The sequence below is a fragment of the Falco peregrinus genome, chromosome 1, assembly GCF_023634155.1.
Source record: "Falco peregrinus isolate bFalPer1 chromosome 1, bFalPer1.pri, whole genome shotgun sequence".
Lineage (NCBI taxonomy): Eukaryota > Metazoa > Chordata > Aves > Falconiformes > Falconidae > Falco > Falco peregrinus.
In genome coordinates this window covers 98,584,683-98,601,300 of record NC_073721.1, presented here as the reverse complement: position 1 = coordinate 98,601,300, position 16,618 = coordinate 98,584,683, and the positions used below count along the sequence as shown (strand labels likewise).

The 16,618-nt window shown below is 42.5% G+C and overlaps 1 protein-coding gene across 5 annotated transcripts in view; it reads right to left on the bottom strand.

The window, feature by feature from the left end:
• The window catches only part of PPM1A (protein phosphatase, Mg2+/Mn2+ dependent 1A), a 35,254-nt gene extending 26,665 nt beyond the window's left edge, over positions 1 to 8,589 (bottom strand). For 2 of the 5 annotated variants that reach the window (XM_055801231.1, XM_055801223.1), the window contains exon 1: positions 8,185 to 8,589. The gene's annotated coding sequence lies outside the window, so the exon portion shown is untranslated. The remainder of the gene's footprint in view (positions 1 to 8,184) is intronic. The other 3 variants (XM_055801245.1, XM_055801263.1, XM_055801240.1) reach the window with 2 other exon arrangements.
• Positions 8,590 to 16,618: the final 8,029 nt, after the last annotated feature.

Below are 16,618 nucleotides of genomic sequence, written 5' to 3'. Positions count from 1 at the left end.
TGTTCCAAAGTTAAACTAGGAGCTTCTAGTCTCAATATGAATGTATGTTGGCTGAGGTCCAAACTCTCTCCAAAGGAGATGTATGTAATCTGATTTTTTTAAAAAGAAAGCCCTGGATGTTGAAAAAGATAATTAACCTCTAATAAATTATTCCTGCAGAAATTTGAAAGATGGTGATGTAGTTTCAAGATTTATGGAGTTGCTTTCATTTTACTATGGTCAGTTACTGCAGAAAATTAACTTCTTTCGAGAATCACTAGCACCACTACCAGAAACAGAAAAATCATTATATTGATTCTGAGAGGAGATACAACTTATATCCACAAGTACCACTTGCTCATCATGATCCTAACATGACTTGCACCCTCAGAACACAACTAAGGTAACAATTCTTGGTCTGGAAAGAGCTCTTTCTTCTTTCTCAATATTTATACTACAAATTAGAGGTGGGAAAGCATAAGAAAACCCCCCACCAGGCAGCAGTATTAAAGTACAAGCAGCCCAATCACTATGGAAAACTGCGTAGACAACCAAAACTGTGTAAGGACTTCGAAAATCAATCAGGTAGCTCTGCATAAATTCATATACTGCTGTTTGAACAGTATGAGAATGAAAAAGCCAAGGTCCTTGCTTGAAACATTAATAAGCAGAAAACATGCCCATGCTGGTGTCTTGCTCAGCACCTTTCTGGTTATACTTAATTTTCCAAAAATTTCTTACTTAAAAGTGTTGGAAGATAAACAAAAGACACCCATTTTAGACACGGAGATTAGACAACTACTTTGTTAATAGCACACAAACTCCTGCAGACTCCAGCCAAAATTCAAAGCTCCTTTGGAATAAGCACTGTAAAAAGGAACTGGAAGATCCAAGGAAGCTGCAGTCTATGTAGACAGAAGTTGGGAGGAGGAAAGGCCTTGCTTCATCTTATATATCAATGAGAGAAAGATTCAAAATTTTTAAAAGAGCAAGGCAAACAAGTGAAAATAAGAATCCCTACCAAACTGCTCATGTCAGAAAGAGTACACAGTGCTATGCAGCTATTCCAACAGAACTACACACAGCAAGTTTCACCAGAGAGAAAATACAGGTGAAAAAGAAACAGAAAATGACAACAGAAGAATGGAGTTACAGTAAGTGCTAAGAACTGAATTACATCCCCCCCCCCCCCCCCCCCCCCCCCCCCCCCCGTATTTGTACCACCAAGCGGGCTCTGCCACTGTCACCTACCATCACAACAGACTACTACCCCACTCCTAGGCATCATGGGCCTAACTGGCAATTCTTACTTGAGTATAAGCCTCTGAAAGCCCAAGAATCAAACAGATCTGAACACATCACATGCTTCAAGTAATAGCTAATATAACCCCATGTTCTTTACATTTACTTTTTTAAAAATCTCTTATTTACAGCTTGAAGCCTCAGCATCTTCGTTCACTGCCAGTGTTGCCAATCAAACAATACCTGCCTTAAAAAAACCAAGTTGAGGATTCATAGCGGAATGTTTTCTTTAGGGGAAGAACCATACTATTCCACTGCTACTTCTGCATCAGAAAGAAGAAAACCCACACAAAACCCAAAGAGCATTTGCTTTTTCATCAAGTCCAGCTAAAGATATTTAGAAAAACCAAGGCAGAATTGGAGTCCTAGCTCATCCTGCCACTACTCCCAAACCGGAAAGTGAAGTTCCTGGGTAAAAAGCCTCTACACCAGAATGACTTATTAGAATGACCAGGACTGTTCAGGTTGCTCAAAAGCCACCGGAGTAAAGTCAAGCTACGGCCAATTTGTCTTTGTCAGTGTTTTAGGTGAAGTGTTACAATAAACTAGGAAAATGATGCTACATGGAAAAAGGTACCAGTGGGATTATTCACTGAGACTCCAAAAAACAAAAACAATAATTAAAAAAAAACAACAGAACACCAAGTGCATTAATTGAACCATTCCTGAAACATGGCAAAAAAATATAAAAACATTAAAAAATTACATGCACACTCACTCTCTCATCTGTCGTGATGAAGTTCAGGACACTGCCACTTTTTGGGGTTTCTTAACAGTTAACATAATTTAGCATTGTCACCTGTGGTAGCGTGGATGAAGTCTTGTAGAATCCCACCATCCTTCTGTCACGCTGTTTCACCAATAATCTCACAACAAACAACTTAGTGTGATGATTCCATTTTCTTTAGGTATCTAGGACTGTATTAACGTAAAATCTATCTCCTCTTTACTTCTGTCTCCAGTTGCTCACCAAAGTAACAGCTCTTCCTGAAACAATTATTTAAAGCTTTCAAACTTCAGATCCTCCTAACTTCAACAATAAGTATCAGCCACCTATTTCTGATTTGTCTTACAAGTAATTTATTAATCAGTATGGAAGAATAAAACTCAAGTGAAAATATGGTTTATACAGATAGTGCTTGGGAATAAAATAAACTATTCAGAGAACACGCAACTGGTATGCATGTGCCCAGTGATTAGAAGATGTTTGCATAAAGGGCCCAAAATTTCCTGTTTAGCCAAGTACTCAATATTATGAAATAATTCCAAGTAAGATACATAAGCCATTTCCCAGACCCTTCATTCTACATGAAAATATTTGTGGAGCTCTAATCTCAGCAACATAACCACTATTCTGGTGGACATAGGAAAAGTAGCATACAGGATACTTAAAACCTGATGACTACACATGGGAATGGGAATAAAATAGGAAATGCTGTGAAGTGTACAGCTGTAACCTGGCTTTGCCTGCAAGGAAATGACATCAAAACTATGCCAGAAGCACATTAAGACGTGGAAGTCAAAGCCTCAAGGCTTAGGAAAAGCTGGAGTTTGTTCATTTGTACACACACACAGCTTTTCTTTACAAAGCTATTTTGCCCTCACGTCCCCAGCATTCCTATCTCATTAAAAGAACAAGGACAGAGGATGACTGCTGCAATAAAGCAGATTTTTTTCCCCCCTCAAGACTACACAAAAATATAAAAAAAGAAACCAAGCGAAACCCCCTATTGTTTTATCCTTTTATGCAGACAATGACCTGCAGGACAGGCAGCTTTCCTCAGAGGGTCACACTGATTACCAAGTTCCCTTCTATCAATATCAGTGTGGAGCTGACATTTGCCTAGATGAACAAGGCAGTAAGGTGCTCTCCCGAGTCCAAACTTAAGTTCACCACAGCTCTAAATCTTCTGGTCACCAAATGTCACTGTCAAATTCACCTGCTCTTCAAAATATAAACAATGCCAGTGCCAGCATTTCCAAAGCTTTCAGGGCCTCATTCTGCAGCCTCCAAGTAGTTCTTCATGGAAAGCAGTAGTACTAGGTTTTTAAGAGGGACCTGTCCAAATATCTAGTATAATTGATTGGGGGAACCAGACAACTATTGACCGAAACTGCTTATTTCTTCATGAAATGTTACTACAATTTCATCCTAACCACTTACCTGCCCACATTTTCCTGCATTCTGCACCCCTTTCCAAATATCAGGTTTTACTTAACTTAGCAGACAGCTGGAGAACTCCTTAAACTCATCTCCAAACACAGAACTCAGGCTTTACAGAGTTTACACAGTTCTCATGGCTATTGCATTTTAGGGCATTTCATAAGTAAAAAATGCGCCGTAGTTTTATGCACAAATAGCTATGATATATGGTCAAGGAGAATACAGGCTACCATTCAAATTCCAGATCAAAATTAAAGTTGGCAGTTAAAATGATTGTACGCATAGATACAGAAAATCCTTCAAGTTACAGCTGAGACCCTGTTTCATCCTCTAGGCCACAATCCAGCAAGACATTTAAGTATGACAGCAACATCATTCATCTGATCAGTCCCACATAATTCAGTTGCATGTGGCACATCTGGGTAAGCACATTTAAGTACTTTGCTTTATTTAAACTGCAGCTATCAGAACACAAGTCACGTTACACTTGAGTTTCTTGGGTTTGTAAACTATTATCGTAGAACACTTTAGAGACCTTTTTATCTACTAAAATAATCTTATCTGAATGGAGAACTAAGATGTTGGCAATTAAAAGGCTAATGTACTTTTTTCTATATGTGTAAACTGCTAGCATTTCTCTACATTTTAATACTGAAACCTGATCAGCCAGTTTTGGTTTTTTCCTCTGCATCACTTAGATGCTCTTTTGCTACTATACTGCTACGAAGTTTATACTCTAAACAGCAGAAATGTACTTCATTGGAACTATGTGTATAGTAAGGAAGTTTTTATTCTGTTGTTTTAGTCACATATAAACACCTTTTTAGAAAAGCTGTTAAAAAAATCTGAGCAACTGTTTCACATATTTATAAACACACTCTGTTTTTTAGACTTCAGTAGCAAGCTGAAATATCCATTAGTTAATTTTAACAGTACATGAAAACAAAAAATTTAAAATAAACACTCAGTAAAACAAACTCTTGTTCAGCTTAAAAACAAACAGAAATTTCAAAAAAAAAAAACCAAAACAAAAAGACTTGACATACATCTGTAACTTAGTATGTGGTTTAACACAGAGCAGAGTTTAGCAGACAGAAATACTGAAAAGCAGACCATACAGCACTGGTTTAACACCAGTAACACTCAGCCAGGTGCTGCCTCTACTCAGGAACAAAAAATCAGTCTACTCACTCCCATAGTATCACACTTGCCTTCCTCTCCAGCCCAATTACAATCTCCTTGGTCCAAACATTCTTCCTAGTCTTAAGATTTAAATTACTTACTCTATCAATATCAAATCTTAATAAATCCTAAATTGTTCCTTCACAGACAGATAGCAACAGGAACAACATGAAGAAGCTACAAGCAGATAATGCTGTCTCCACTGTGATCTACACCACATCATGGCTCAAATAGACGAATCCTTCTTAAAGATCATTTTTATGCACTGGCTAATGGAATGTACATAAAATGCCATATAAACCACATTCTATGTAAATTCCCTCAATCTCCTAAATATCTTAAGAACACCAGCATTTTTTCAGGGATTACATAGTGTTTACACAGACTTTGTACTTTGCCATTCTTTCAAGGAAGAGCAATGGAGTTAAGAATGTTTAAATTTTACATGTTTATTTCTTTTCCTAGTATTTTTAACTGAAATTTGGGTCACGTGACTTAAACTACAGAGATCTGTAAGAGTTCAGCAACAAAGTAGTATCCAAAAAGAGCTTAATTTTCAAAAGAACAAATGACACTACGGGTTCCATCATTTAGAACAGTTACAGACGATACAACAATGTTTCAAAAAACCCATAAAAGTGAGGTATAATTTCTGAGAGAAGAGGAACAAAAATTACAAAGGGCCATGTGCAATAGTAAGAATAAATGTTGTCTGACTCAGGTGTAGCTATGATAACCCACTACTGTCTTGACTTCAAACACTGTTACTGTTCAAGTCTTAAAATGAGCTGCAGGTTTGCAGACACAGAACAAATACAATTCATATTCATTCCAAAACGTGCTTATTTAACAGCACAACCTACATCATTCAATCACTTAATTGCAATGCAGTTCTGCTCAGCCAATTACATAAAACAGTATTTTTACATCAGAATAAACCTGAACATATAAAAATTAAGTCAATAGTAGTATCAGTATTTTAGGAGGAAATACGTTATTGTTAAATTACTTATATTCAGGTCGCCTTGTGAAAGCAGCTGCTTTGTATTCCCTACTTCCACTAAAAAGGAAAAGTGCAGTAAGATCTCTTATTGACAGCTGCATTCAAAAACATACCAGTTACATAAGTTTGCAAATTATACTGTGCCAGTTAAATATCTAAGCATTTTAAGAACTGTCGTTAAAATGCTATCTCAGCAAGAATGACTCAACTTCACTGCCTAAGCCGCACTTCAGATAAGCAACTAGCTTGATTTTATAGAAAAAACTTTTTTGTATTCTGCTTTAATCCAAATTGCACTAAGTGAGTTTGCTTGTTTAGACCTGCAAGCTTCACCAGTCATTTGGCATTTCCATCTCTCCTCCTCATTTCAACAAAAGTATCTTAAGCTTACCTATAGACAGTTAAGCAAATACTTGGGAAACAAGTACAGTTTTCTACTGTACCTCAAGGGGAGAGATTTACCAGACAACCACCAGCCAAAGGACTACACCTACAAACCAGAGCTAAGCCTTGCCTGTATACCAGAAAAACACGGCTATGCCAGAAAAGCGTGAGAGTACAGACCAGCTCTCTCCAGTACAAGCTACATTTATTAGAGGGTTTTATCAGATATCTATGTCTGTGAGGAAAACATTAATAACTGGCATGATGCATCAGCAAGTCTTTTACTCTCAGCCCAATCTCACAAACAAAAGATAGACCCAGAAAGGCCTGGAAGAGAAAACTTTAGGGGCAGCTATCCCTACCCCAGGGAAAAACGCTGGTACACCTATCAAAACTGCTTTCCTTCAATGCCTTTCCTGATTGCCACTTTGACTGGATAGGTCAACTGTAAAACTTCCTGACCCACATTCCCCCCCCCACCCCCCGGCATCTCTGATGTTATTCACAGAAAAACTATGAACAGCAACAGAAAGGAAGCTATCAAGAGAAGAAATGTGGGTAGAACTTGCACAGTTCTTGGTCATTTGGCAAGTCACACAGGGTCCCGAGGAACAGCAGCCGTATTCCTTTAATTTCACTAGTGCTTCACAAATCCTGCTTCAGCCACCTAACCACTGATAATGTACATGTACAGGCTCAGCAAAGTGCTACCTACACAGGCTCATGTTTGGAAAGTTATTTCCTAGAATCACAGGAGTTAGAACTTCTACTTTACAGTTCTACTTACTCTGATGTTAAATGTCACAATCTAAGGAGAACGTATCACCTACCTTCAAACCTACTGCTCTCAGGATCTAAACACTGCCTTTTGTTTACAAATAAATAAATGAATCTTCTGTATGACACGCAGGACCTTAAACCTTAGGGTTACCACACAGGCCATCTTAATAACTAGGACTTTCTCTTTTCACAAAAGGTACAACTCAAAAAAAAAATTAGTTCCTCCCACATACTACCGTAAACTTAAACATTAGTTTTGCAACACCAAAACTTTGCCATACACATGGCAACACTGAAAAACTGAAGCTGTACTAATTAAATACAAATACATTAACGAACAGATGTCTACAAAATCAGTTCTTCTGAAACTAACTTGCTGACAGTCTTAAAACTGTATCCTATCCTATCTATTATAATGCAGCTAATGTAATAAAAAGGTTACACATATGTTCAGAAACTCTGGCATTTAACATGCAAGCCCAATTATCCAGTACATCACTGGACAACTTTTTAATACAGGAGAGTTGCTTTTAACACGCATGCTATGACAGATCTCAGATCATCAGCGTAACCTTTGCTCACGACATTGTTTTCAAAGGCAGCGAAATCTCTCTCAAACTTTAGGCGTTGGCAAGGGAAAACCGCCCGCTGCATAATAATGTCACTATTTGGGGAGTGCTTGATGCTCCGACCCTCGCTAGGGTGGGGTGCTTTATAAATAGATGCGGGTTTTTTTTTCCCTAGTGCCGTGCCCCAAGCGTTTGGGTGGCGATGGGAGAGCAGGCTGTTTATAGCCATTATTAAATGAACTCTGGATCGGCCAAGAAAAGGAGGGGGGAGGGAGAAAAGGAAAGCTGCTGCTACCTGAGCCGGGCCCAAACCCCTCTGTACGTCGTCGTCCTCCTCCTCCCTTTCCTTCCCCATGCCCAGCCCCAAGGGGCTGCCCTACCACCCCCCACCCTTTTGCAAAGGCGCCTGCAATGCAGGGGCTGCGCAGCGGAGCTCCGCGGCCAGGCCACCTTCAGCCCGGGGGGGGGGGGGCGGGGGGGGGCTCCCGGCAGCAGCATCTCGAACAGGCCCGCACCCGCGCCGCCCCCCGCCCCATCTCCCTCCCTCTCGCCACCCCCGACCAGGTACCAGCTGCCGCCGCCAGGGATGGCGCCTGGCTCCTCACCCGGGCCGCAGGAGGCACGGCCCCCGCCACGGGCTCCCCGCTCCCGCAGGGCCGAGAGGCAGAGCAGCCCCCGCGCAGGCCGCCCCCGCTTGTTTACAGGCCCCGCGGCCCAAGCGGCGGCGGCCGCAGCTCGCCCAGCGCCCGGCGCAGCCCGGCCCCGCCGCTGCCCCCTCAGCCCGGCCCGCCGGAAGCCCCGCGCGGCGCGGCACCACTTACCCCCCGGCCGCGGCGGACGGCGCCGGCTGTGGCGGGCAGGGCCGCGCTCCCGAAGGTGCGTGGGGGCAGGGAGGCCGGGGGCAGGCGGGGACGTCCGCGGAGGGGCCGGCGGCGGGCGGGCGGGCCGGGGGAGAGGGGGAAGGACGGGGAGAAGGAGGAGGGGGGCACCCGGCTGGCGGCCTCGCCTCAGCTCATTCACAGGCGGCGGCTGCGGAGGGCGGCTCTCTGCCCAGGGGGAGCCCAGCGCTCATCTCGCCTCCGCTCCGCTCCTCGCTCGCCGCCGCCGGCCCCCCGCCCCGGCCCCCTCCCGCCCGCCCGAGCTCCGCGCCCACTCGCGGAGCGCCGCGGACCGCCGTCCGCCCCCCGCCTCTCCCGCGGACGGACACACAGACACACACACACAAACGCGCGCGCGCGCACTGCGCCGCCGCCTCCGCCTCCTCTCTGCGCAGGCGCGCCTCGCGCGCCCGCCGCGCGCTCGTGCCTGCCGCCGTTCCCCTCCCCCCACCCGCCCCGCCGCGGCCACCGCGCGCGCGCCGCAGGGGACGGGGTGGGGGGTGGGGGCGGAGGCGGGAGTGGGTGCGCGCGCGCGCCCCGTCGCCCTTTTCCCTCCCCGCCGGGGCCGCCCCCGCCATTAAAAACCAAAACAGAACAGAAACGCAACAAAACGCCAAACGCGACAAACGCCGCTTTTCGGGGCAAAACCCCGCCCTATGCCGCGCGCGGGGTACCCGGATGTCGGGGCCGGCAGAGCCGCGGGGGGGCGGGGCGCCGTCACGGGTATGACATCACCCCCCGCCCCGACCCCCCTGCTTCGCCGCGCTGCGCAGGCGCGAGGGAGCGGCACGAGCGCGGGCGGGCTGGGGCGGTGGGAGACGTCATGGGTGCCGCCTGTTTCTCTCAGGGGAGGGACCGGGGCGAGCGCTGGCGGCTCCGGCGGTGGGAGTCGGTGCCGGTGTCGTGGCGGCAGCTCACGCTCGCTGCTCGCCTGAGGCCGGGGGAGCGGGCAGTGAGGGCCAAGCTGCGGCCCCGGCGGGGCCGGCCGCAGTGGCGTGCCTGTCCCCCTGAGGGGGCGCGGGGAGCAGCGTCTCTCGCCGCTCGGCGGGGCCGCGCCGCCCCGCTGGTGTCCCGGCCCAAGGCCGCAGGGACACGCTGGGGGATCTCACCCTGCTGCAGCAGAGCCCCGCGGGCTTCGCCGCTGGCAGCACAACTGCTGGCCAAATCAGCAGCGGATTACCAGCCATGAATGCCTAATGGGTTTCATAATCCCATGATTTTCAGTAGCCCTTTGATGAAGCCTGGCCTGTTGACAAAAGGGACAGGAGCCCGTTAAGGGAGCGACGGGGAGCACATGTAGGGGATGGGCTTTTAGAGAAACCTGCTTCGCCTCAGGGAGGGTGACAATGTGGCGGGGGAGGGTGACAATGTGGCGGGGGTGCTCGGGGAGGTTGCGCTGGGAGCGGGGTGGCTCAGGGACTCCTGTACGGCTAATTCCAGCCAAGTTAGAGTTAAATCACAGGGCTGGGGATTTTTGAGGTGGATTCAAGGAGTGCTTTTAACGGCAGGATTAGGAATGCATAGTAGTTTTGAGGCTGTGAAGAAGGAATTCAGTACAGAGGACAAGATACTGAAGAGGGCTTGGGAAAGGTGAAGCAGGTACTTGGGTAAAGGATCGGGAAGGTTGTCTACTTAGATAGTTCCTGTCTTCAGCAGCAATCAGAGTGAACACCCCTACGTTAAGGTTTACCGAAACAGTATTTGGAAAGACATCAAACTGCTGGTTATGTTGCCCTAGCCATTGCAGATAACAATCGGTGCAGCAGCATCTGGAGCGTGCCAGCAGCTGAGGGCAGTTAATGGAGGGCTCTTGCTCAGATAAGACCTACAGCAACAGCAAAGCCCTACCCAGAGATAGCTAGAAGAGCTGTAACACGTAACAAAACCTCATCGTTGTAAGGCTTTCCTGTAATAGATAAACTGACTGTTTCAGTGCGGTTACAACATCTCCAGTTTCCATTGCTGACTCTGGCTGAATGGTATGTTTGGACCCAATCGCACTGTATTCATCCTAATCGTGTTTGTTAGCATGATACAGAGCAGCAAAATTCCTTAGCAGAAAGAAACCTTGAAAATACGTTTCAGGGGAGCAGCATACATGTAGCGTATTCCACAAGGAGGGGGACATTTTGGAAGGTTATGGGGTAATTCCCATCATCTTCATCAATACAATTTTGAATTTCTTCTTGGTATCTAAAGACAATTGGTTACAATTTTGATGCAGTTCAGATTTTTAAAACTGCATTTCTCCGTGCCCCCATCCCCCCCACACCTTAACAGTGTACAGACAAGGTAGAGGTTATGCAGAATTGTTTCCTGCAGGCATGTGCCATGCTTCCTTAACCTCTACAAACATAAATTTAATTCTTCATCCTCCTTTTCCGCTTCAGTAAGTCTCCCCTGACACTGAATTATATACAATTGTGAATTTCATTTAGATTCTGTTACCTACAGCTGTGGGTTTGTGTGTGGCGTTTTTTTGAATAAAAGTGAATGAAAACATGGCCCAGCTTTTCTTTTTTTTTTTTTTTTTTTTGTGATGCCCTACTTTTAAGCTGCAAGAATGTAATGACAGCAGAGAGTTTGCTGCTGTCATTTTCTATTTATATGTTTTTCTTGGGGAATTGGATGGAGTCAAATTACCACAGTATTTTCTTAAAGTGTAACTTTTATTTACTTTGCTAGTTTTGCCTGGCTTGTTGTACTGACAATGGTAATAAATATTTACAAGAAATCCAAACATCACATGTAATTAGGATAAAAAAATCTGTGTGTAATGTATGCCTTTACTATGTATATTTGTAGCTAGCTGCTGAGACTACATCTCCCAGCATACAGGTCTATTTTCTCTTTAGCTGTAGATCAAGATGGGATACAGATAATTGGAACCTGTAGTCACTAGAGCCATTAGCACCTAGAAGCCAGTAACAAGAACCACTGTGAAACTATTTCAACACTGCATCATAAACCATAACTGAATTATGGAGAATATTCATATTTCACTGTTTGGAACCAGAAATTTCTATTAGTATAATAAGGCATATTCAAAGTGACATGCTGTTCCACAGTGTATTTTTAAATAATACTAGTTTTAGAGAATTATTTCTGCTTCCTGTTACAGCTTTAAAAAAGTCTTTAGATGGATGGTATTTGCCAAGAGCATTTCCAAAAAAAATCTATGTATCTAAATAAATAGATATTTTCCACCTATGCACACTTGGTTATTACAGGCAGAAGGGTGATTTTTTTTTCAGTTAAAACTGTCAATTTAGAAAATTCCACACTTTGCCCAATGAAGCTGTTCCCAATGACATTATTTCCTATAAAAAGAGAATAGGGGACTGCAGTTGTCACAGGATCACATGGCAATTTAACTGCATTTTGGAATCTATTTCCATCATAATGGCCATATTCTGTAGGAGTCTGCTGTAATTGCTGTGTGTAATATTGCTTCTTTTAACTCATTCAGTTTTAATACCAGTTGGTTAAACTTCTGTTAGAAGGTATATCATGAGGTGTTGGAATTTTGTCTGTATGCTCCTTAAACAGGAGACATTTAATACAAATATTAGCTGTTATGTTGCCGGATTTAGATTTCTTGATCCCTAAATAAAAAAGCTGTACTTCTTCCAAGTGTCTCACCTGTAGTTTATTCAAAAGGTCAGAAAAAATGGAGCCTTTTGGTTTCAGCTTCCCTTACTTATCATCCCTGTTTCTCCTCTCTTATATTGTGTGCCTTGAATGTAGGCAGGGAATAATGTATTTGAAGTTACTCTGCAGCCTAGAAAACTGGTAGACTGTGGTTTTGATTGTTTGGAATAGGGTTTGTATCACCAAATAATACTCATTAAATATTAGATGTATAATCAAGGTGTTGTCCAGGCTGTCTTGCTTCAGTGGAGGGAGACAGGCACCTTCAGATAATCATTACTCCCATGCTTGCACTGCTGTCTAAAGCAGGTTGGGTGAGTTGCCTACTGAAGGTGACTTTTTCTCTCCTATAGTTTCCGTGACTACAGAAGAAGCTCAGATGATCACCTAAACTGGACCCCTAATTTTCAGATGGCTAAAATGGATCACCTGTGGTACTTAGAAGTTACCTAATAGAAACTGTCATATTAATGAAATGTGTAGCTTGTAATAGTGTGATCATGAACTTGCCAGAACTTTATACTTGGCTTGTGAAGTACTGATGCCCTGCCTCATCTCTTCTCCAGTGGGCTGTACCTGTTTTTGGGATCTAAAAGCCAGCTGGATGACTATGCTTCAGGCTTTATGTCTTCTTGGTACTGTTGCTGCAACGCCCTGCTGTGATGACATGTGTAGGTATCTGCTAAGGCAGCTGTGCCATTGGGAACTTCATAAAATGCCAGTACTGTAGCTATGATTAATAATCACATGATGTTTAATCATCAAAAGCGCACACCTAGGGTGTATCCTGTATCCAAAGTGAATTTATCTGAAAGATGTCACAAACACTTTGGTCTTTTGAAGAACATCCTGTGTGAATATCCCGCGTTCTTGAAATGCAGGAGTTCTGATAAAAGTCACTTTCTGCTAGAGTCTTGAAAAGTGCTACACGAACTGCCACACAGGCTCCTCTGAGATGAGATTTATGCTTTCCTGACAGCTTTTCAATACAACATTCAGATAGTTGGGACATTTGTTAAAAAACAATTCTAGTAATTTTCAGTTGACAAAATTAGGTGCAAAATCATTAGGGCATCACAATGTGGTTTTCTTATTCTAGCTATAAGAGAAAGCAAGCAGTGCTTGGTTATGAGGGGGGGGGGGTTCCAGTGAGAATTTGCTGATGGAAGTAACTTGCAATTCTGGAAAATCAGCAAAAGCAAAGTACAGTAAAGACCAAAATATAAATAGAGAGAAAATCCTTTTATGCTGAAAATTAATATAAAGCTTTATTTTAGAATATTGTTATTATTTTTGTCCCTCCATTTTTCTCCTACTTTTATGTATGGGAGATATGGGAAGAGCATGACACTTCCCAATGTCTTGAAAAGACCAAAATAAGATGACAAAAATTCAGGCAGCTCAGGAAGCTAACTGCAGTTTGTCAAGGTTTTCAGAGCTCATTTGCAAATCACCTACATTTCGCAATTCCTTCTACCTGTAGCAAGACGTCACTAAAGACCTGGTGGCCAGGAAAATTTGCTTTTCATGTGAAATGGGGAAATTAAGAGCATCAATATAGTCTACGAGCATTTTAAAGAAAATTAAAAATGAGGGGTGAAAAAGAGAACCAGTTAAATACTGATTTTATTCCCCTCCCTTTAGAATCTCAGCTGCCTCAGTAACTGAAATGGAGAAGTCTTGATAGAAAGCCTGTGTGCACTGAACTTGTTATATAAAAAGGGACAAGACAGACCTAGAATAATAGAACTGTTTAGGTTGGAAGAGACCTTTAAAATCATCGAGTCCAACTGTGAACCCAGCACTGCCAAGCCCACCCCTAAACCATGTCCCTAAGTGCCACATCTACATGTCTTTTCTATACCTCCAGGGAGGTGTTTAATGTCTGAGGAAGTGCTGGCATGGCGTGCCAGGGTATGCCAGTTCATCTTGGCCCCTGTGCTATCTACCCCATTTGTGATGGTACAACGGAAATGGTCTCTTTGGGACCATCTGCATTACTCCTCAACGCAGAAACCATGAATCAGCTTAAAGCAACATTAGTAGAAAACATCAGTTGATTTGCAGTATTCTACGGGCTGGGTTGAATTCACACCTGACTGGACTCCAGCACAGCTACCTTCCATGGTCCTTTCCAACCTGAGGGGAGTACACTTTATTGAATCTTCATCTGTCAGTGGTGAATGTTTACAACATCTTTGTGTTCCATTGCTGAAAGTTTAATTTTCTTGACAAGATCATCTTTTGCTATAAGACAAGCCGTGAAGTAGATAACAACCAGAATATTTTATCAGCTAGGCTTTAGCTTATTCTGTTCATTAGATGGTTTTTCTGTTTTAAAAATGTGAGGGTATATGTAAGTTGCTGGTTTCATTTGCTATTAGTAGTCCGTGCATGAAAGCCTGTACCCTGAAAGTTAGTGACAAAGCTTCCATTGACCTCAGCGTGGCAGGATCAAACCCTTAGTCATTAGCATGTTGTAAAAACGGCTGTTATCCCAGCCAGTTTTAATGGGCCTGCCTACAATTGTCAGTTGTTTAACCTAAAAATTAGCTTAGCAATCACAGCGAAAATTACATGTCAGACTGTTGATGCATAAGAATACTTCATACTGAGTCATCATGAGTCTTATGATGCTCTTAAAGTTTTATAATTATTAACATTCAAGCTAAAGACTGAAATTCAATAAAGACTGGAATTTCCAGATGTGAAGGAGATAAGTCCTGATGAGAGGATAAGATTTATATTCTGTAAAACTATTTTTTTTTTAATTACTGGTCGTTTTCTTCTTTAAATAGTTGGATCTAGTCATGTTCTTTGTACAACCAAACACAACTTACTTTTTGCTACATTCATTCATATAAATATGTTGAAGCAGTTGTCTCTTTTAACAAGCCTGTTATCTGGACAGAGCTGAGGGGATAATTTTTTTGTGTCAATTAAACAGTTAAACTAAACTAAAATCAGCATGTCAGAATCAAATAGTCAAGGTGTGGAGATATTTTAAATGTAAACATTGCTCAGTATTTTGCATAATAGGTTTTCCACAGTACCAGGGGTTCTGGAGAGTCCAGGATCTAAAGGATAACCTTATTCTGGTTTTGCCACTTCGCCTTTTTTAGTTGACAACATAAGTGAAGTTTAGTTGCATTACATAGGTGCTGGTGTGGTATGGCTGTTAAGAAGTAAAGACATTGTTTCATGTTTTCTGGCATAAGGGACATAATAAAAATGGGTATGAGATCAAAAGCTATATGTGATGGATTTCTTAGGAAAGCAAACCAAGTAGTAATTTGGATTTTACCATTTTTATGACAACCCTCGCCCCCCACCCCTCAACAGTGTTATGTTACTTTGGGAATGGTGCAGAACAAAATACTAGCAAAGCGATAAAGGCCGTTACGAAAACAATCTGTGTAGCAAGAACTTGTGCAACTCATTCTCAGAGTTTCAGGAGGAGGAACCTATGAGGAAAGGAAAATCTCATATTGCAGATCACATTAGCTTAAGTTCTTCTGTGGAACATTTTAGTGCAAGTAATGTGGTGCAGCTTCATGTTAGAGTATTACTCAAAATGTGGATGCTACTTGGAGATAGTTCAGGTCTCCACCCTAAACAGAAAAGTATCCTTCCTTCTCAGGAAATTTCAATTAATCCAATGGATTAGGAGTACAACTACTTCTTGAGAGATTTGGGAATGTGATTTCTTTCAAGGATTTGAAATAAGTTTGTTTTCTTGCTTGTTTTCATTCATTGTAGTATATCACTCGTATTTATCAAGGCAATTCTGTTTCCATATATTTGTGTGTAGAGGCATACATTATATTTTTACAAGCACACTTCTTTTTTTTCATTTTTTAACTTTTATAGGAATAATCAGAATAATTGGCTAGTACTTGACATTTATTGTGCTGTATTCTGATTACTCCCTTGTGTTGTTTTACTCTGTTTTATGTTCAAAATACATACTCTAATCCCTGGATTATATTATTTTAAATATTTTTATTATATTATAAGGAAAAAAGCTTGTCTTACAAAGATGAGAAAAACAATGAGGTGAAAAAGGGAAAGCACTGGTGATGTTAATTCACAGCAGCCTGCTGAAAATGGGATTGGAATCATTAGCTCACTCTACAGAGGTCACAAGATTGCCATTCTATGACATAAATTTCAATTAATATAGACAGTGTCTCAACATGAAAGTAGCAGTTGACCTGAGCTGAACCCAAGTTAGATGAAAGGCTCATTACCAGTTAGCAAATAGGAATCTTCCTGCAAGTGCAAACTGAAAAGCAAAATTACATACCTTCGGGACACTGAGCAAACACTTAATTCTGCTGCGAACTCTCTAGGTAGAATTTGTGAATACTCAAAGATAGCAGTTGTGGAATGCTTCGTTCTCATCTTGCTGCGAGAGCAACCTACTGAGAAGCCGCAGTAAACCCCAACACCATTCTGATGCTATTTCTAGTGTTGTCTACACAAATAAATTGTAGGATCTTTGCTGAACATGAATGCTAAAAGCACTGAAATTGATCCAATGCTTTTCAAGTTAAACTCAAGTTTCTCAGTGACTTCAGCAATTCTGGATTGGGTTTAAATGTATTTCCTCGGGGAAGCATCAGTACTGTCAAAATTACTTTCATCTGTTTAAGATGGATTAATGATACAGTAGTCACTTATCATGAAATCATAGAATAATTTTGGTTGGAAGGGACTTATGGAA